This window comes from Corvus hawaiiensis, chromosome 3 (genome assembly GCF_020740725.1).
Source record: "Corvus hawaiiensis isolate bCorHaw1 chromosome 3, bCorHaw1.pri.cur, whole genome shotgun sequence".
Taxonomy (NCBI): Eukaryota; Metazoa; Chordata; class Aves; order Passeriformes; family Corvidae; genus Corvus; species Corvus hawaiiensis.
In genome coordinates this window covers 63,330,173-63,353,152 of record NC_063215.1, presented here as the reverse complement: position 1 = coordinate 63,353,152, position 22,980 = coordinate 63,330,173, and the positions used below count along the sequence as shown (strand labels likewise).

At 37.3% G+C, this 22,980-nt stretch overlaps 1 protein-coding gene across 4 annotated transcripts in view; it reads right to left on the bottom strand.

The window, feature by feature from the left end:
• The window catches only part of TULP4 (TUB like protein 4), a 172,169-nt gene that overhangs the window by 129,432 nt on the left and 19,757 nt on the right, over positions 1–22,980 (bottom strand). The window lies entirely within an intron of this gene.

Here is a 22,980-nt window from a genome sequence, read left to right as displayed (position 1 = left end):
CTCAGCTCTCAGACTTTCCTCATAGAAAAGATGCTCCAAACCATCAAACCATGAAAGTACAGTGCTGAACTTATCAGTCCCAAAGAGACTGGGAAGAATCCTCCAGGGCTGAAACTACTGCTTTAAAGAGATCTAAGGTACTTCAAAATTAAAGCTTAAAAGTCTGAATCAATACAGACGAATTTAAAAACTATTCAAATCCTGCTTAAATCTCCATTTGAAAAAGGGCAGAAAAATTCCCCGAAGTCAGTTTTATACAGAAGAGTGTAAATAAAGCACAAGAGACGAAGCTATTCAGGATATTCCAGAAGTTGTATCTGAAGTGCACACATATGCACAGTTATTGCATCTACACAGCTACTGCTAAAGAGAGCTCATTCACATTCAGAGCTGCACTCATCAGAGCTGTAAAAGGGTCGTGTTTTTATTACACAAAGCACTATACTAACCTCATGTTTCCTGTAATTAAGCACTTACTTCATTCTAGCACAGATGTATCAATAAGATTTTTTTTAAAGAATAGATAAGAAAACAAATTTATAGATATAAAGGCAAAGTTGTAACATAGTTTACGACACTGCACAGTTGGCTGACTTATCAGAAACACTGTCCATGAGATTTGGTGAGTCACTGCCAGACCTCTTCAGCACTACAACTCACTGAAGTTTTAAAAATAATGGCTGCTATTAATTTCTTTTTCATCATGGTAAGACGATGATATGAGAAATGTCACCTTTCCAAATTTCTGGTGCTTCTCAATTACAGTCCAAATAAATTCATATACAGGAAAACACAGAAAAACTGTCGGAGTACAATGGTTTGTAGACTTCTGCATTTATCCCATAAGTAAACTTGATCCTCTGAAGGATCAGTGCCACTGTTTCCATACCCACTGGAACCTTCCTAACAGACATTTGCATTCAAGAGTTGACATTTTATATTAAGCAGCATGAGTATTATGATGCATGCCTTTACTAATCCTACAGAGAAACAAAAAAAAAAATGTTTACTGAGAAAACAAAGTCTCTGAAATATCAGAGCAGAACGAGGTAAGCACTAAACAGAATTGTTCAAACTGTACAAGAACCACGAGATTACAAGTGGATTTTTAAATACAGGTAACTATAGATGCAGTGGATATGCATAAAATCTGTATGCAATTTCTGTCCTTACTGCATATAAGATTAACAAGTTTGAGAAAAGGACTCATCTGCATCTTGGTCAATAACCTTCTCTCACCTTAGTATCATTTACCGTCACTTTCAAGATTAGACAGACCAAAGGCTTCTCCTCTTAAAAATATCCTAACTGCATTAGACATGCTGGGCAGGGAGAGATGAAAATCTAAAATAGCTACAAAAGTAATAAAATCAGCCATTATTCAAATACATTATTGAAATACTTTCTCAATACAATACAACCTATGAGAATATTTTACCTTTAAATCACTGAGGATTGACATTAACACTTTATGTTATATTCAGAGACAAGAAAAAAAAGACTTTTAAGAGTGCAGTATCAAACACTCAAAATACAGGCTGAATTAAGATTACATATATTATATATTCACTCTTTGCACTCCCTTCTTCTTCATTTCCATCCACTCTGTATTTCCTAAGAAATAACCTAATTAAAAGATTCAAGTGCTAGTCTTCCCTCTAGAAAATCAGTAATTTAGACAATCCCCTTCTGGCATCATTACAGCAGTCTCACAATTCTGCTCCTTTTCCTATGTTGAAACCAAGCTTTTTGTCTTATCTTTCCCCTGGCTTTTCCCCAAGCTACACATGGCTTCCACCTCTATTGTGAAGTGTCTGCAATAGCAGAGGACAAAAAGCATGATAGAAGAGCGGGGTGTTACCTGCACAATCTCACCACTAGTCCAAAGTCAGTTTGGGCTCACCACATAAAGAGAACTTGGCCTTCCAGATGGAACTCATTCAAACAAAATTTTTAACTGAAGATTTTTTATAATCAAATTTTATGCACCTTTCCTTTCACAGCAGTGCAAGGACTAATCACAGAAGTACACCACAATTTGATTTTGCTGGTAAATTATTTCTAACACTACTAGGAAAATAAACATCAACAAATTGCCTACTTTCACTCTCACTTAAAAGTAGCTGAAAACAGCTTTTCTCTGGATTTTCTCTTTAACAAAGGGAGATGCTGCTTGAACTCATCCTCTAATACTGTTTTGAGTCTAAGCCCAGGGATCTAAAACATTTAAGTACAGACACCCAATGAGACAAAAACATATTAGGCTGTGACACAGGAAAGCAGGATCTACGAGTATTTTATTTCATTTTGTTTTGAAAGCATAGCTCTTCTCAAATGCAAAACCCAGCAGCAAGTTATGTTTCTGCATGACAGAAAATTTAGGTACTAATTTTTAAAAATGTGCTTATAAACAGTAGCTCTCCTATTATAGTGTCAATATTTAACTCATCATTTTTATCTTCTAACTGTTTCCATTAACTTATATAAAGTGTGTTAAGCCACAGTCGGACAACCAGAAAAATATTTGTTTGTTCTCATGCATCTTTCATTGAGGTGTCTCTTTTGTTGACAGAAAGAAGTCATGCACAGCCAAATGTACCAACACTGCAGCAAGCTCTTCAGTATTTTATGTTTATTCAAACCCCTACTCTTCAAGGCTCCAGAGCAGAGAATCTGAAGGTGAGGATAAAAGGGGACTGGGAAGGGAAGGAAAGCAAAGAACAAAAATTGAGTGATACACACTATTTCTAAATTACTATCTCCAAAAAACCAAAACAAATAAGGACTCACTGCCTGCTTTCGGAAGATTCTGACTGCCCAAACATCTTAAGGAAAGAACTGTAAGATAAAGAGTCTTTGAAAAGACTTCAGGATTTTTCAGTCTAACCAGACTTCTTTCCTGTCAAACCTGTATAAGGTCAAAGGAAACTGTAGTTTTTCCCTCCCTTCACAGTCTAAGAAGGAAAAAATGTATGTCAGTGTCCACAAAGAGAGCAAGGTATTTTAAAAGTGCCAGCCACAACTGGTTTGGCACAAGCTGACCGCAGATGATCCCACCAGCTATCAAATGGGGACTGTGGGAACAACCTCCAAGGTTACTGCTGAACACTACACCGCACAACTGGCACATCCTGTAATAGAGTTACTGTCCTACAGGCTAAATACTATAGAGATAGAAGCTGGTAAGATGATACAGTTTATTGTTTATTTAGTCCACCTTATAAATTAACAAAAATTATTAAATAATCCTATCAAAAAAAAAATATTTAACAAAACTAACTACATTGCTAAAACACCTGAAGAAAATATTAGCTGGCTTGGAGATAAAATACTTTTTTCCATTAAAAGTGGGCCAATTCCATGGGGAAAAATGTAATTTTGACCTGAATAGGTATTGGTTTTCCTCTGCTTTCACTCATATCTTCTATCTATCTTCATTCACCTCCCATTGTGGAACAAGTCACTGAGGTTAACACCCTCCTTGCATATTACAGAGCAATATAAAACTAATTCGAGGATGTGATTCTAAATAAATACCAATAAGTGGTTGTAAAAATGCTCTCTACCCCAAGAAAAATGAAGGAAGAGAGAAGATGAAAAGGAAGTTAGAAGATGCTTGATTTTTGTTGTGGTTGTTCTTAAAGGGCTTTCTCTCCACAGTATTTTCCTTGTGTAACTCTAGAAGCTCTTCCCCTACTTGGAGATAGCCTGAGCAAGACAGTCATTCAGAGATGCAGAATAATCTGCAACTCCAGCATAGCTGACCAAAACCAGACATGTAGCAAAGGTGTAATGCCAGGCACTGAGATGTGACACTGGTAACTGCCAGAACATTAGTACAGACACTGTAATGTTAGTTATATGTACCTACACATCATCAAGCAAATAAAACCGACTGAAAATTTATTTCTTGGCATATTGAGGGAAGCGAAGCTTGTATTTGAGGCTGTTCAGCAGACATTCATTGTGAATATTGACAAAATTTATTTCAGTGCAGTACTCTGACAAACTTACTACCACCTCCCCAAATTACACTCTCAGAGAAGTGACAATAAAAAATAGTAGTAGCTGAATGACCCTCCTGGGTTCCTGTAATAGTGGAGAAGGCAATATATCTGTTGCATACATTTTTTAAAGTGCAAGATCTTTTTCATTATAGCTCTTATATGAAAAATAAGAAAAATATTTGTATTATTTCTAGAACTATTATATATATTACACTTTTAATTCTTCATGCTACACCAACAGATTAAATGGGAGCTAAATTTAAAAACTGTTAGAAAGAATACTCAAGGAACAAATTTTAAAGTGCCTTCAGGAAAATATTTTTCAAGAAAAACACCTACGGTTTTTAAGCAAACTGTTAGAAGCTGCTAATTGTGAGTTGCCAAATTTATACACGTTCTCCAAAAGGTGGAGGCCTGCAGACGTAAAGTACAGCAGGTTGTTAAAAATCCCACCTATGCCGGAAGTGAGGTAAAAAGTCATGTTGTTCACAGGGAAGTCAAAAAAGATAAAAGCACTGCAGAACCAACTCAGTCTCAAATCTAAGGGTATTTGAGATAACTGATCCTACCAAAACATGCAAGAGAGAATATCCAAATTCTTTTTGTTGTTGTTTGGTTTTGAAACATTTTCTTTAACAACTATGTACTTTTGTTGTATAAACAATATATCCATCTGTGAAAGAACTGATGCAAGTCCCTTTAATCAGTTACTGGTCAAACACACTCATGGGAAATTTCTGAGTCAAACAATGCTAGATCTGTTATGCTTATATGGTAGAGAAGCAAACCAGAAAAATAATTGAAGGTTAGACTTCATGATACAAAGCATTCAGCTGTAAGACAAACAAGGTCTCTCTGCTCCCACCACTCTAATCACCTCTTTCTCAACCCCTAGCATGGCACACTATGCCACTCACTTAAGCCAGAATGACCATTCAAGGTGCTACAGTCCGAATATCCGAGAAATGATCCAATAAAAAATTTTAGAAATTAAGATTCATAACTGGACCAATAGATACCTTGCTTACTAGATTCAGCCACACTCTTACCTTCCCTTGTAACAAAACATCTCTCTCCTGCCTCTCCTAACACAAAGCACCAGCGCTCTTTCAATCATGTAGTTCAAGAAGCTGATCTTGCTGGAAACTTATGCTCCAAAAACAGCAACTGATTTTAAGAGAGTTTCCCTTACTGAACTCACCATGCACAAAGGGGTTGGGAAATAAATTTGTCAGTTTGAACTGTGTCCAAAAGTTTTTGCTCTTTTAAGTTGAATCAATCCCTGACACAGTCCCAGTGCCATCCCATATTCAGCTGCACTGGCAAACTGGAAAAGGTACAAAACAAGTGAAAAACAGAAGGGAGGAGTACTTGCAACTACTGTTGCCACCTGAAGGCTATTGATAACTAAGTTTGGGCACAGAATATTTCTGAACTCAGGGGGTCATCCTTAGAAGAAAGGGAAGCAAAGTTTTTCCTCTAGAGGATGAATTTAAGGTGGCTTGGATGTCCTGGAGGCAAAGCTACACATCAGCCATGAAAATATGCCTATTGTCAAATAAACAGAAGTAAGCTGAAATACCTCAGACAGATGTTGAAAGACCTGTTTCAGAAAATAAAAATGCACAAATAACACATATTAGCCTTTTAAAAATTTAGAGATTCACGCCACTGGAAAACACATCCAAAAGCTTTAGATATTCAAAGAAATGTGAAGTGTGACCAAGAAATTCCTTACACTTAAAAGTGCCAATCTTCTTTCTCAAGAAAAGGCTGCAATCCTCACAGTACAGAGAACCCCTAGACAATGCATACTTCACCAGGCACTTCCTCAAAAAGTGCTAACAACTGAGTCTCACTAACAACACTCAAAGACATTCATGGGAAGGAGCGTCAGCTCTCACCATCTCTTTTCCAAACTGACTGTGCTGACCTTGCCTGTAATTACAGAGCAATTTCTTTCCCATAGGAACATTCTGCAGCCTGCAAACATCCCTCGAGTCTGCAGCAGTTCCAGCTAGTTCCTAATTATCTCCAATATCTGCCCACAGGCTCTTTAATACTTTCTTATGAACATAAACTGAACTTTCAATATTCTCCTCAAAAATCCCAATACACCTCTGTATGTGACACATGCACTGCCACACTGGAAACAAACAGTAACATTAAAAAAAAAGAAAGGGGAGATGAAGGCAGAGAACAGCAGAAGCCATCAGGTTTTAAAATTCAGAAGAGCCTCATAAACAAGAATTATTTTTGTTGGACAGCAAGACATAATTAAGTCAGAAACCTGATAATTGATGAGAAGCAGTGCGAGTGCATTGTGTTGCAGCAGGAAAAGAGCTCCCGGTGATGCCTGCAAGCTGCACCACAGGTGGGAGATGGATTGTGGGTATGAGCTACCCACCCTCAGCCCTGTGCTCACCACAGGCTGCTTGGTTCAAGCTGTGAAGCAAGGCACTTCTCACAGAGACCTTCAACAGTTTGGAGATGTGTGCATGTGCATATATATATTTAAAAATACAAAAAGACAGGACTTGCATTTTTTAAACAACTTGGGTTTTTCAGTCTTTCACTTTGGGATGAAGAACTTAACTCTAGTCCTGGATGTCCCTTAAATGTGCCGTAAATGAAGATTCCAGTCTGTGTTTGAGGACCTGCACTCACTTCACAACCACTGCTTAGAGGTCCAGATGCAGAGCAGGGATACTCTGCCCTGGCAATAAAGAGATGCAAGGCTTAAAAACAGCTTCATCTCCTCCCTCTACTTGTCCTCTTTTGCTTCAAGTTTCATGTTTTTTCCTCATGGTTCTGGAAGGTTGTGTCAAGACCTCTGGGTTAAAGGAGGCATATATTATAATGGAAACAGACTAACTCAAGTGGTTGCTTTAGAGGCAACCTTGATAATGAAGAATCACTGAAGAAGCCTTTGTAGAAGTCAGGAGCTTTAAATAAAAGGAGCAAAGCAAAGACTTCTGAAAGGAGTTGTTTCACTACCAAGACTCAGAGGGCATGAGATCAGCTGCATACAAATGTCGTGTTAGGTGAATGATATTTTTGATCTGCTCTGCATTAATGTGCCAAGTGTTGACTGGCCACCTGTCCAGACAGAAGCAAGGAGGTCAGCAAGACACGGGTGTCCACCAGGCACAGTCATGTTCTGGTGGGTGAGCTGAAGGCAGGAAGGCAGATCTGCACGTAGGTAAATTCAGAGAGCAGTCTTGTGTCCAAGTAGTTTTACTTTGTAGATGTCTTCACAATTCTCTCTTCATACTGGCCTAGCTAGACATATGAAATATCTAAGTAGATATATCAAAATACAAAATTTTAAAGTGGAGATAAGAAATAGCAGTATGCTGTAGTCACCAACAGCTCTATCATTCCTCATGCGTGACTGGGACACTACAACCTATTAAGAAGTCCGTAATAGTTAAAAATTGCCAGTTACAGAGGTATTCAGTGGGAAGACGGCTACCAATGATTGTGTCTCCTATTTTCTTAAACATGAAAGATAATTGTGTTAAAATGATCACAGATGAAAATGAAAGAACAGAAAAAGATTTTCAAAAACTCTAGAAAAGTATATTCAAGGAACAACATGAGTAAGTAGGAATTCTGAAAATTTCATTCAATGACCTCTGTAGAATTACCAGATAGTGGTTGCTTCTAACTATAATCTCTACAAAATTATGAAAATGCTCTTCCATTGAACGAGTTTCACGTTTCATCAAGAAAGTCAACAAATGTTGTAAACTAGTGTGGGTTTTTTGAGGAAAAGTAACATTCTCATTACTTGGTAGCTAGTGTTATAATTAATTTTATTCTGTTGTTTTTATCCCCAGAAAGTTATATAAATACAGTAACTGTCAAACTACTGGACCCAATTATTTCTCTTCCTCAACAGAAAACTCTCAATGCATCTTTACCTAACTTGTGCTTAAAAGGCTTTTTTTTTTTTGTAAAGCTCAGATTCAGAATCTACAAACCATGAGAATCAAAAGCAAAGATTCATCATCACAGTTGAATCTGTATCTTTCAGATAAACACACAGAGATAAATGCATTTGCATACAACTAATGTTATGCATGACTAAACAAGAGAAAGAATGCCAGTGTGGGTTTTTTTCCTTTGGATTTTCTTCTTTCCCATTGCCAAGTTTCACCTTACTGCCTTTCCCAAGGAACACAAGGATCTTCAGAGGAAGACTGTAAACTTTTCAAAATAGCCAGAGGAAAGATTGATTTAGTTGAAGTATATCAGCTTCATACATTTTGTACTTCATTGTGGAAACTTGGATTTGGGAAAGTAATATGATTGCATTTAGTAGATGATGTGCTACTTAGCAGACAGTTTCTGCTGAATCTGACAAATATAGGTTGGAGTCCTGCAATCACACTTCACTCAAGCACGCTTTCCTTTTTCTAGACAAAAGTAATAAGACAAAAGCAATCTGAGGTCATTTCTTAACATAATTTTGATGTAAAATTTTATAACTATCTTGCATAGTTACTTTTTCCTTCAATGCCTAAGACTACAATATATTTAGACAAGCCTGTTTCAGTACATTATTTAGTTAAATAAGGACTTCACAAAGTACCTCCAGACCTGTATGAAAGCCCAGTATTTACTATGTAAAGAGCTATTTTTGTGAAGGAGTGAAGAAGCAGAACAATCAGAGAAAAGAAACAGCATCCATGCTGACCATTCCCTCTGTAAAACTCAACATCTGAAGGTTCAACATCTGTACTGAAGGTTCCTCTTCTGTATTATAAAAGCCTGCTTGCAAACTGTTCAAGCAAAATTCTGCTGCTTTTTCTGGTAAGCAGCTTGGCAAGGTAACATCATAATCTTGCAGTGTCAGTCATCCCCTTGAGCTTACAAAGTCTATTAAAACAAATTACATGAAAACATCTTTTTCAGGATTTCAATTCAGTAGCTTAAGAGGATCAGTATATTCCAGTTTCTTCTTAGATTCAAGGAATGTAAGACAGTACAGTACTTCAGTGTCTGATGCTGCATTGACACCTTAATACATTACCATTAGCTGTGCATTATTCACAGACCACTTAATAACAGGTTACTATGAGGAAACTATATGCTTTCTTGTTACCTCTATTAGCTAGATTGCAATGAATTCAACAGTTCAGTATCTGCATGAAACTGACATTATATTTGATCTGTAGCAGATGGATGCAAACAACAAACATTAGAGAAAAAGGTTAAAATACAGTATTTCATAAAGTATTTTCGTACAAGGCTTCTGAAATTAGGTAACTTAAAAATGATATTGTAAGAAAAGTCTACCCCAACAACTAAAATTATATATTGCTTTTCACTTACTCTTCTGCTGAATGAAAGCATGAAATTATGATGAACATACAGAAATTACAATATCAGAATACAAAAATTCTATTCCTAGCTATTAAAAGAATTAAATACCTAAATTAAATATGGGAAAATCTAGTTGCTCAATGACTCTAAAACCTCAAATAATACCTGAAAGATGCTAATTTCATTGTATTGTCAACCTAACAACTCACTACTGGGCTGCTTGATTAAAATGATGCAAGATATATAAAAAAACAAAAAAAATCTTTTATATTTAATATATAACCCGCAGATTCTGTTTGCCTGAAATCAGTCTGTTTCTTTTCTAAAAAGACATAAAACAAGGCATTACATGTAAATATACTGCCTTGTTTATACCTGTACACCATCACAGCAGAGCAGCAGAGTTGTTTTACTGCTGCTGCTATTTCTCCTTACATCGATATTGTAATGTATTTCTCTTGTAAACGGGGCTGTGTAATACTTGTGTCACTGGTCAAAACAGAATGTGGAAAGGTTGCTAGGATTATCTGGGAGGGGAAAAAAATTAATAACCTGCTCATTACATTCCTAGGATGAAGAATTCAGTTTATTAATAAAACCACAAAGCCATAAGACAGTGCAAGGAGATAGCATATACTGTTCCAAGAATGTTAAATAACCCTAACATAGAACTGAATGGATAAATGCTCCACAGTAAGCTTGCAAAAAGCTAACCCCCAAAGGCAATTATTGTATAGGAACAAATAATTTTACAAATTAATGCGCCTGAGAGATATGTAATATGTCATTTTTATCTTTATTCCCCACAGTGTCAATTGCACAGTAATCCTACCAGAATCTATCACTAAGAAGTGGAATAAACAACATTTTTACTGATGGATAACCCATAAAACAAATATTCCATTCTTTCCTGCAAATCCCTACTGTACACAAAGTCCTTAAGCAACTAAACCACAAAAAATCCCACACAAATGTGATATTTAAGGGGCCAGCTAACAAACCCAAAACTTCTTCCCCCTGTTCTCAGGAGTGATCAAAGTATAGCATTAGACTTAAGAAATTTCTAACACTTCTTTCTTGTTTCCATCCACATAGACTGAGATAGTCCACCCTCGGTATTCTAAGACATCTATAAATTATCTGCAAAGCCTATCTGGTCTGTTTAATTATCTTGCATATAATTTTTTATTTCTATTGGGTAAGTAGGTAGGAGACAGTATTAACAAATTTCATGGATGTTTTCCCCCCCCTTTAAGAGCAAAATGTCAATAAAATAACATCATTTCTAATCCACACGATTTTGCTTCAGATACTAACTGTAGTTAAATACTTTCTGAAGTCTTGTAACCAGTGTTAGGAAACCAGGCTGGAAAGTTATGTTATGTTGATTAAAGTTTGAGAAGTCAAAGCTCACATCCAAAAAAATAGTTAAATTGGTATTTCAGCTGACTGAAACCAGTAACACAGCTTTTTATAAATCTAACTCACAAGCTTTATTTTGCACTTGCATGTTTACCAATTTTCATTTCAGATGAAGAATCCATCTCACAGAAAGCAATATGAACCATAAAATGAAGCAAGACACCGCTAGATTCTAAATAGACACACTAGAGCAATGCAGAGCTGCAGGGATCTGATTACAGACTATCTTCTGCCAGGCAGTCAGTCTCCCACTGGGATGGGGAGCACATATGCTGGGATGTTCTACAATAAAACACTATTTCTTATGTAGAGCCTTACAGACGTTGTAGGATTATTCTCTCTCAATGCTTTAACATTTTATCAAAATTTTTAAGCAGAGCATAGCAAGGCATTTACTGTTTAATAACATTACTACATGCAGTGTGTTCTGTGATCCCTGGATCTGTTGCTCTCCTTGCAAGAGCCAAAAGCCAAAGTACAAAGCAACTGCTCTGGGTTGATAGGGAATGTCCTTTATTGCTGCTTCTCAGAACAGTACCCACATCAGCAGGAGCTCCAACAGACTAAAAGCAAACCCAAGCCCATCTCCTGGAAGGCCACATGCAGATGCAAAGAAAATCGGGATACATGCAGGTCATCCACTCTGTTCAACATTTATTGTTTCTCTTGCTCTGAAGCAGAGCTACAAATAACTGACACCTCACCAATTTTCAATGAAGCTTCTATAATTACATTGCTGTGCCCTATGGAAACACTACTGGGTTTCTCACAGCAACCTTCAATGACTCAGAAACCCCCCCGGTCTTACCACAAAATTACTAAGAGAGCTTCATCCATCTTCAACAGAAGAGCCGGTACAGGACTGGCAGAGTCACCACTACCAATGGCAATCCAACAGCTTTATGACATCTTGTCCCTTGAGAAATAAAGTTTTATGGCCAAAGTAGTAGTACATTTCATATACAGTAAGGCAGGATTGCTTCTGTAAAATCTCTCACACCCTATGATGCCTTGAACGCACAGACTACAGTGTCTTTTTAGCAACCTTGGCAGATAGGAAAGTACAATTCCTTCCTAAAGGCCTGGAAGACACGCAAACTGTTCAAAGCAGCCTATGCCATAGAAAGACTTCTTAATCTCTGCCACCTCAGCGACCCACTCCAATTTCCCTTCCTAGATCCAGTTGGCCCTCATCTCTGTTTTCATGGCCAGGTGCCTGTCTGACATCTCCTTGGGTGGACTCAATTCTTTAATACACCACAAAATAAACATTAAAAAAAGTGAGAAATATTCTGTGTCTTTAGGGATTTGGATTAAATCACTGACAGGTCAGATGAGTGCTGGAACTGCAGAAAAGGAGCAGGCACAAGACTGAGGTGCAGGAAGACCTTTCAGAAACAGAAAAATGTTAGGTCAGCTCAGCTATACTATGGAACTTCCCCCATGGGACAGAGCTGGAGCAATCTTCCTAATACTGAAGGGAAAGATAGCATTGAAATAAGAAGGCAGAATTTAATGTGACTGGGTTCCAGTCCGTGGTAGAATCCCATCACTCCTGAGTGTAGCTCATCTGATGTTTTCCAGTCTATTTCTATCTTGCTTCAAAGCATTTCTGTCCATTTCTAGACATTTTGAATTTTGCATTCAAAACAAGAATGGTTAAATGGTCCTCCTTTCTGGAACAATGTTCTCCAAACTGCCGTATATGTCCCACTGACACACAATATATGCATACATAACACTGCAAGTACACAAGTACTCTGAAGTGTTATAAGACCCAGCCTAGAACAAGGCTGACAACAGCCCAAAATCTCATGTCTGTCTAATCCCCAACATTGTTGGGGATAACAAAAAAATCCCCCCAAAAAAGCAATATTTTAAAAGATTGCATTTTAGGATTATCCTCCAAACTCACAATGGTATCAAGCTACCTTCAAAGGAAACTAGAATTCCACTTACAGAAACCCAAGGTTTACAAGATTTAGAGAATGTTACTGATAAAACTACACACTAGATGTTTTGGATTCATATTAATCATGTTTTTCATTGAAAATTAATTTGTTTTAAATAAAAGGAAGAATTATCTTTAGCTTGTGAACTGAGGTGACTTTCTAGATGCTGCATCACTACATCAGTAGAAATCGCTGATCTCAATATCAAATTTCTGGTTTTTTACATTTTCTAAGAAGAAAGCAATCCTTTTCAGTTTCTCTTTGAAATAAAACCGGACATAAACTATACTGAAATAAACACATATTTTCCTCTATGACTACTGAAGAAAATCTGTTGCAAGCTGATCTGCTCCTTCAGCAAACTAAACCCAGTTATTTACCCAGCAATTTCCCTCATTTTAGTGATCTGATGTACTTTTAAAATCTCAGCAAAAACATTTAAGCAATACATACTCACATTCTTTATTATTAAAGCTATTTTATTTCAATTTGACAACTTTTATGAAAGGCTAAATTTACTACAATAGACTAAGACAAAAAGTCCTACTTAAAAATAGTATCTTTTTATATCCATTTTTAGCCACCCTGTAGATGTTCTCTAACACAGCATAGTAAAAAAAGACTTGGCAATGGTACTGCCATAGGCTCCTCTTCCATTACAGACCCATGTCTGCACTTCCATCACAACACAAAAAGGTCCCAAATCTCAGTTTAAAAGCTAATAATGAAGATAAATCAAGCTAAAAAGCCAAGTTCTAAAGTGAATTGCATGAGGTACAGGCACACATTCTCTTCTAATCATTCAGCAGTAGACCTGTGATAGTCTCTACCAGGTACAGCAGGAGAAGACATTAAAAGGACAAAGCCAGACTTCAACACATTTTGTCTGCTTTACAGACAAAAAAAGATCCCTCTGGATGTATTAGTTTTACTGATTCAAAGCTTCAGGAAAAAATAGAGTCTTCATAATTCCAATCTCAACATCCACAAGATTTCAGATGGATGAATATGGCACAAACAATGCATATATCCAGTCTGTAACAGGTGCTATGCAGAGATGTGTATTTCTTCTTCCCCTCATTCAAGGCCACCTACATATGCACACGACAAGAAAAACTGCAATGGTTATTTGCCAAACTGTTGCAGTGTCATATGGCAGCAGTGAGTCAATCTTTAGAAGCTGGCTCCAACCTGACCAGTGACTGATCTGCTCCCTTCCAGCTGAGACATCAGGTCATGACAAGCATTATCCCTGTCATGCAGCTGATGGCAGAGCTGGAGGGAATCCCTCCAAGTGGAAAGCAAAGACACAAGGAGCAAGTTTCCTTGCAGGAAAATGGGATGAATTAAGGCCATATCGAAAAGAGGCAGGTGGCTCATAAGGCAAAAAAATGAGCACTAGATTAACATGTGGAAGTCATGCAGTTTTATTTTGAACCCATGATACTAAAGTTCTTGGCCAAAAGGCCCAAAACAGACTTCAGGCACGGTATCAAGCACCTGGACTGAGTAAATAGGCCAAGAGTCTGTACACACATATTAACAGCATCATTGGCCATCCAGTACAGGGGATGTTTAATTAGCTTTGTAGGGATACAGGGTTTGGCGGGGAAGGGAAGTGGGAGAATCTGTGTCCTTCAGACTAGTAATAATGTTTGTAAAACACCTTTACACTCAAAAAAAAAAAAACCAAACAAAAAAAAACCAAACCCAAACTAAACAAAAACAAAGTTACTGATGCATTTTTTATTAGCATGCTAATGAAATGTTACATTGTTTGACATGAGAAATCACATGTTCATAAAATCCACTATGCAAGACAATCCTGTCTCCATAAATTAGACACTAAGTCCACATAGTGAGATAGGACTGTTTTATTTAAAAAACAATGTACAATCAGCACTTAAGCAAAAGAGAGGAAAATGCTGAAGAAAAATTTAGGAGGGTAGTGATTCCCTTCATATTATTCTCTTAAAGACCCAACGGAGAGAAATATATAATAGGTGTTTGCCTTAAAAAATTATACAGATTGCAAACTCCTGAGAGAAGAGTGTTATCCTCATGCTGGATTCTTTCCAGACATATTTTTGGCTACTACTGTAACCACAAAACAGGGCTGGGGGAACAGGATAGGACACGCAAAAATACCTCTTTGACAACCAATACATCTGCCTCATCCCAAAACTTGTGTATCTTTGTTTCATTTTCATTTCTGCATGACACAAACATGCAACAAAAAACACAGCAGTAGAAAGCAGGAAGCAATCCTTCCAGATGATCAAGGCCTAGGTTCAGCAATATACGCCTTTACATTCTCAAGCTATGAACACACTATGATACCCTGCTGATTGTGGGTATCACCAGAAAGAGTCAGGGCATTTGACCGGAGGACATCACAACTATGCTACACACAACCCACTTCTATGATACAAAGGATCTAACAAGCCACTGACAATAAACAGTGCCTTCCTAGCTGCTGTGTGGCAGCATTTTCAGGCTTTCCACTGACATCATGCTAAGAAAGAGGCAACTGTCCCAAGGCAGATTTAGACTTATCACCAGCATGAGAGAATGTCTTGTTTATAATCAGTAAAGATTCTGAATCTAGAGTGGGACAAAAACCAAACAAACGAACAAAAAAAAACACAGACTAAACAAAACTGAGGACAATTGGTCCACTTAGTTTCCAAACACCAGAAAAATTTTGCAGAAGATACTTCATGTGAACGGGTGCTAGACCAAATAATTCAGTTTGAAGTGTCATGTTTATTAAGCCTTTGATCCTTCAAATAGTAAAGAGTATGGGACATCTCTATGGTGAGTCTGAAAACCTCAACATAAGAAGGGACACTATGGCTTTCAGAGCAGTGCCTGTACACCATTTTTTGTCTAAATACTGTTTTGGCCAGAATTCTGGGCCTGAAATTTTCTGAAACAGTGAACAAAGATCTCTGGCTGTCAGCTCACAGCAAGCGTGCTGCAAAGTGCACTAGAGAGCCTAATGCTGCCAAACAAGCTATCTTTGAGTTTTATTTGGTACGGTATCCAGCATCTCCCTCAACTTTTCCCTCCCTGTTATCGCTTATTCTACTTTAAAACAGACAGCTTTGAAATATCCTGCAAGAAAAGCTTGAAAGAGAAGACCTGAGTACTATGGTACAGGCCACCTAACAAACATCACAGTCAAGAGAGACAAAACCTTAACAGTCTCACTTTGAGGATCTGTGCACAGTATCATTCACATAGCCACAGGAGCCTGTCCTGAAAGAAAAATTCAAAAATGCAGAGGGGAAAAGGAAAAACATGACAGTGCAATCATCTTTTGATGAATTTAAATTCCTGAGAGATCCCTGAATTTACTCAGCTACTCAAAGAAGACAAGTAAACCTGCAAAGACAAAGTCCCTCAAAAAAAAGAAAGAAAAAAAAGATAGGTGAACAAGACATATTACAAAGAGAGGTGACAAGGAGCTCAAGGTGAGACACACAGGAAGCTTCGCACCACAACTTAAGAAACATAGCAGAGAAAATTATCACAAAAGAATGCGATTTTGTTCATTGCATTTTTCATGGCATGTTTCATTTCTTCCACTGAATTTCTGAATAAACATTTGCACCAAAACACCCATAAGCCACAAAACAAGGACCTTCTTGACTTTTTTTACTCCTCTCTGTGACCGGAGGAATTTTGTATTTGCCTGGAGTACAATTCTCTTCTTCATAAGGTCTCTACCTATATCCTATATAGCTGGCCTATTAACAGTTGACTATGTGTGATAGCAAGCTTCATACATGTATTGTGAATTTATGTCTTACTTCCTCTGAAAAGAACACTAGTTTAATGTAAGCACTCATCTTCTCATATAATCCAAGGACAGTGCTGTGCGGAACTTCAGACTACGTAACACTGATGTTTCATTTTCATCTTAACATTGACATTGATACATTATATTTTACATATTGTATAATAGACTGTCCAAAAATAAATCTGGGCATAATAGCTGAGTTAGGTATTAAAGAAAATTGTAACAGGAATTAGTAGTCTGTTCTCCGGAAACAATCCCAAACAGGTAGGCTAAGACTTTCCAACAAAAGAGCACCTCTGCTTTATTTGTACTGCTTGAGTAAATACAAACATTGCTAAAGGACTGTGAAAATGAAAACTCCCACAATCTTACATAAATATCTGCAGCCAAAAAGTGTCTCCATGAATAAAGCTGAATACTCTACAGATATATTTTCTATTACACAGGGGAAAATAAAATGCACTAACCTCTGCTCACAACTACACCCTTACCAATGAATGAGTGATATAGACTTGTCATTGCTAACTCCCAAAACTCCCAACACTCCCAACACAGAGTACTCGAAGCAATGCTGTGGACTCTTCCTGTGATTCACTATCTGCTACAAACATGTGGAGGAATTTTTCAATAAAGCATGCTTTAGTGGATATGTTCAAATACATGCCATACATGGGTACCTCATCCACCCATGCACTTTTGCCATTATTAATATTTTGAAGTATTGTAACTTTAGCAGCATTGCTGTGTCTGGCGGTTTACAGACATTAAGTGACAAGCCAAGAGTTCACAGTCTGAAGAATCAACAAGAACACCAGGAAATAAGGAATTGCATAACAGTATTTATAGTTTCACCTGTCCCATTTAACACCCGTCTCTTTCTGCAACCTTTTTAGTTTAAGGTGTACCTAATCTAGTCGTCTTTAGTTGAGTGAACATTTGGTTCAACTCCAACTACACCATTTCTTTTAACACGACCCTGATATTTTGAACCCTTTATCCAGTGTCCTAGGAGTGCTCTGCTAGTGTCAGTGAATCTAAGAAAAGTAGTAAAATAGCATTATTCCCATTCTACTGCTAAGTAAAAGACAATTTAAGCACTTCAGGGCAATACAGAAGCTTATGGTAGAATTGAGAGAGACATACAGGAGTTCTGTCTCCTAGTCTGCTGCTGTAATCATCAGCCAGTGCACACAAAAAAAAAAAAAGGAAATCAAAATTTAGGTGTTACTTTAGACTGACATAGGTTGGCTTTGTTTTTTCCTAAATCATCATTTCATCAGAACACCCATTTGCATGAGGTTGCAATTGCTTTTTAAGTTTTTGTACTCACATAGCAGCAGCCTCCTACAACTTACTTCACCTTTCCAACCACAAGACCCACTAGAGTAAACACCAAGCAAGCTGAGGCAGAACTTCAAATACACTAGGAATTACTGGAATACCTGAGGTTATCTGAAGATGAGTATGGCTTCCCTTACAAAAACAATTCTGAAATCTGATCCAGAGGATGCATGCATTTATCTATCATGAAGGACTGGAAAAGAAGCCAAAATTCCTTAGGATATCTCAAATGAAGGTGAAACTCTGAATCTAAAATGAAGTAAAAACAGGGCAGAAACCTTCTCTAAAAATAGATCTTGCTGTGCAACCAAGTATGCCTGCATGCAATTGTTATTTATTTTTAAACTGGAGTAATTTTCCAGGTAGGTTTTTAGATCAGCTAACAGAATGAGGTGCTTTAAAACTAAACAAAAGAAACCCCCAAGATTTCTCTCCTGATCACATTTGCTATAAAGATGTAAAGGAAATGAGGAAGCAATAACAAAATGCAGTCTCTTGCCTGGCATTCCACAAAACTGCAAAATTGTAAATTTCAATGAAGGCAAAGACAGTAACAATATCAACATCCAGGAAATGCAGTCCTAACTCTTAACCAGAAAGACTGGAAGAAACTGTCCTAAACATTGAAAAATAATTTGAAATCAAAAACGTAACAAACAAACAAGCAAATGAAAACACACACAAAAAGTACACCACACATACCCCAAGCCCCCAGCCTAATCAAGAGCACAAACTGAAGGAACTCATGTACTCCTTAGTAGGTTCTCCAAGGCTTTCTCCATTAAACCTGCATCATCTCGGGCCTATTCTCATCAAGTGTTATCACCCGGCACATGGATGGGTGCACTCAAAAATGTCATTAGGGACAATCAAAACAGAAACAAAACTGAGCAATGTCAGCACTTAAGAATCTTCCATTCAGTCCTTCCACACTAGTCTTGTCACCATAGAAGGCAAAACCCAAACCTCTTTAAATACTCCAAGGCAGAAAAGTTATTCCACAGCTTGAGGTAGTGTTAGGCTCAGAAGGCCATGAGATCTTAAGTCTCCACACCAACAAAACAAAGCAGAAGTAAATGTAAGTGAAAACAGACAATTGCACATCACTATGGACACTCAGTCATCAGGCATGATGATATTTGTCAAAGCTGTGACAACGCCGCTGGAGGCAAATCAGTATGATCCAAATCCTCATAACGTATCTGTGCCATTATATCTTTCTTAATAAAAAATGGACAACTAGTAGCAGATATCCTCCTGAAGGGACTACAAAAATTGTATTATCATTTCCTATGCAAAGGCCATTTGATTGTTTTAGGAGAATTTTCATTAAACAAATGCTGGCTACTTCTTGGTTTCTCTCTACATCCTTGGATGATAAAGATGGACACAAATTCAAATCCAAAGCAGGGAACAATGTTTTCCTAGTATTTCTGGAGCTTTAACAAGCAATACTATTTTAAAACTGCAAGAGCTTGTTCTGACACCACAGCACCAGACAATCAAATCACAAATATTTTCTCTCCAAGCCACCAGAAATATTTAAAGCAAACTCCAAAGGGAGAAGGGGAAGACAACTATCCGACCTTTGGAACATAAACTTCCTATGACAGAGACAAAAGAGTTTACTGATGCATCTCATGGAAACAGGAGATTATCTTTTATGAGATCTTGCAGCATTAGTGGTCACTTTTAGCCCAGAACAACCACCATTCCGGTCATCTGTTTTCTGTATTAATAATAACTGCAAAACTAACCAATACAGTACTGAAAATTAAACTGTATTATAAGAATTTTCTATACATCATCTTCCTCAACTCCCAAGCTACAACATCACTCTCTATTCAGTGGTCTTTCATTTAAATCCTTGGAAGAAAAAGCAATTTCCAAATTACTCCTTTATTAATAAAAGTAAGTACTAGTTTGCGGGAAAGGTTTCTGTTATTGACTTCTAATTCATAACAATTAAGGAAACAAATGCTGTAACTCTGTAACTCCTTATTAGGACTTAAAAGATACCATGCAAAAGCCACAGCAGCCAGACTCTAAAATCCTTCCTTAAAAAAGTCATCATGAATCCTACCTGTAGGAGTCAATGTGGTTATTAAACTCATAGTGCTTCACATCACCCCTGTTCCTGTGCCTCCATCATCTCTCTGTCACCCAGGTATTGGTTATTTAACCATCGGATATATGTATTTTTTGACAGAATATGTTTCCTTAAAAGACACAGTCAGCAGTTTGCTATTACAAAGTATCTAATACACAGTTCTTGTGATATTATGTGGATGAAATGCGTCTGTCACCTCATCTTGGCTCTGTTTCACTTATGTCTTCTCTCCAGGTTCATTTCCTCTGTAGAAGAGTGGACCAGCACCTTGCTAATCAGACTTGCAGCATGCAGGCTGAAGTGGTTTTTAGGAGATACTGCCACTGTATTTACCCAGCATGAGTCCCTGATGCCTCTGGAAGGAGGGACTAATACTGTACAGGCATACTCCTAGCACTAGTACTGAGCTCAAATTACTCTTTTTATATAGTATACTTTCCTCAATCTTATTACACATCCAGTGAACAGACTTTCAAATTCAAAAATTCTCTTTGCAACACTGGGAAATAATTTATATTGGATTTAATACATGTTCCACAGGGTTATTCTACTGGTAAAAAAAAAGAGAGAATGTCTCCTTGGTGAGCTGGCAAAATATGGAAGGAATCCACCTCCAAAAGGTCAGTAACTCAGAGAAAGAGAACTTAATCCTATGATTTGTATTTGCTTTTAATGGAAGCCTGTTGCTGAATCAAAGTTTTTGTTGTGTAGAGAAACAGACTAATTCTTGCTCATAGTGCTCTGTTACAATTCCCAATAAGACTTTGTACAGGTATCTTTAGAAGAACTATGTCCCTTCCCCCACTGCTCTAATCTTTTTAAAATCTTTTTCATATCTTCATCTCCACTTTGGAAAAACAGCAAATGGTTCCAAACTGCATACCTGTAACATGAGCTGGTTTCATTTTATCCCTTGATCATTCATGCAAGTTAGCAGATTTTCACTGCATAGCTCCTTCCCATGTCATTATAAAATTCAAATGCATTTATTTAAATCTCTCCTAGAATTCACTTTAATTGCTTTAGCCAATAGAATTCAATAAACAGTTACTGGATAATGGAAGCTGTAGCCCTATTTTCTGATCTAACAAATTAAAAAACATAAATACATATACATGTGCTAGAAAGCATCTTTCACCTTAAACATCAAACATCATTAAAGATCTGCTAACAAACCCTACCAGATAAGAGAAGGAAGCAGAAATCCAAACCAGGGATAAGTCCACACCAAACTGGAAAAGTCCTCAACAGACTCCAGCACAATCCAAGTCCAGAAATGCAAATCAAATCCATTTGATTTATATCATTATTTCTTTACAGATTAAGTTAAAGTTCCTGTACTGACCATAGGAAAGAGCCATTTCATTTACATACTGCTCTGTTCCCAAATTATTCAGGAATGTCTTACTTTTTTTTTTAATGACTAATGTGACAAATATGGGTAAAATACTGACTCGTCTTCTGCTGTGCAACTACAGAAAGCTCACACTAAAACCTCAAGCAAAACCTTCTTCAGTCTTATAAACTTGGCAATTACTTTCCACAGGCCAGCTTTTTATGCTCACAATGTCTCTACAGACAGAATTCACATACAGTAGATATGAACACCACAGTCTTTACAAAAAGATACATTGCTAAGAGCAAAACTCACTACAAGCATTTCTCAGGTTCCATGTTAAGATAAATGCAATGCATATAAACTGGACTTCACTGAAAGTGAAAAGAACTTTTATGAAGAGTCCTTTCTTTATATTTCTCCGTAAACAAGAGTTTGCATACCAGGCCTGACATTCCATATGTGTTCCACAGAAGTTTCTTATCAAATTTTACAAACTAAAAATAACAGGGTTTTACATCAAGCAAATTAAAGAAGTGGAGGATTGTAATTCTTAAGCTGGCAACAGACAAACGGAAAGCGGACATGTTAAACTGCCATTCTTGTGTCACAGGGTGCTGCAGATGCTAAAGCTGTCAAGGGTTCAAAAAAAAGACAGCATAAATTCACAATTATTAAAACCCAAATGATTAAATACCATTTTCCCAGAGACCCCTAAACTGCACCCTGCTAGAACTCGGTGAACTTCCCTTCAGACACTCAGCTATTTGCATATCCTATCATACTCTGCCCTGGGCATCTGCTATCATTCACTGTTAAAAACAAGACACTGATCTAGAAACACCTCTGGTCTGAGCTGATATGCCATTCATAGGTCCATATTTTTATGCCTAGGAAAAAGGAAGGTACAATATCTAAAGCTGGTTCAACACCTACACTGTTCAAGTCCCTCATTTCCACACACTATGTAGGGCACTTGTATGGCAGCCAAGATATTTATATAGTAACAGTTCTTAATATACTTACATGACTCGTGAGAGCTGGGGAAGACACCACAAATATATAACTCTTCCTCCTTCTCCCTTAGCTGAATTCACTCCCCCTTAAAAGTTTTGCTTAACACTTAAAATAGCTTTATGAGTAATGTTTTCTCTATTTTTATGCAACAGTAACTATTATCCATACCCTCTATGATCTGCAAGACAGCATTTGTGTTAGTCAATCTACCTTCTGTGTATTTTAATCAGATTTTAGACAGGTAGATATCTAGGGTTGTGTTTCATTTTTTAGTTATTTACAACTGAAAGGATTTCATAAAAGTCATCCCACCATTCCATTAGAATAGAGATCCATTCTTTATGAAGCAGAGGCAGCAATAACATTGCTACTAATGCTTGGATGCCCAAAAGACCAGGGTTCCCACTGTACTAGATACTGCATCCAAAAGAGAATAGAAGTGAGAGTGCTTTCTCCCTCACTTAAGAATTTTGTTAGTTATGGTCTTTCTCCAACTAAAGAGTCTCCTGTGGACTGTGATCCATCACAATCACAGCAGGCAGTCAACCTTTGCTTTTCCCAATAACTTTATTTGCTACTTATCTTCAAAAACACTGCTCTTCTATCATATTCTTGCTATTCATGCAGAAACATTCTTTTCTTGCATATTGTGTCCAAAA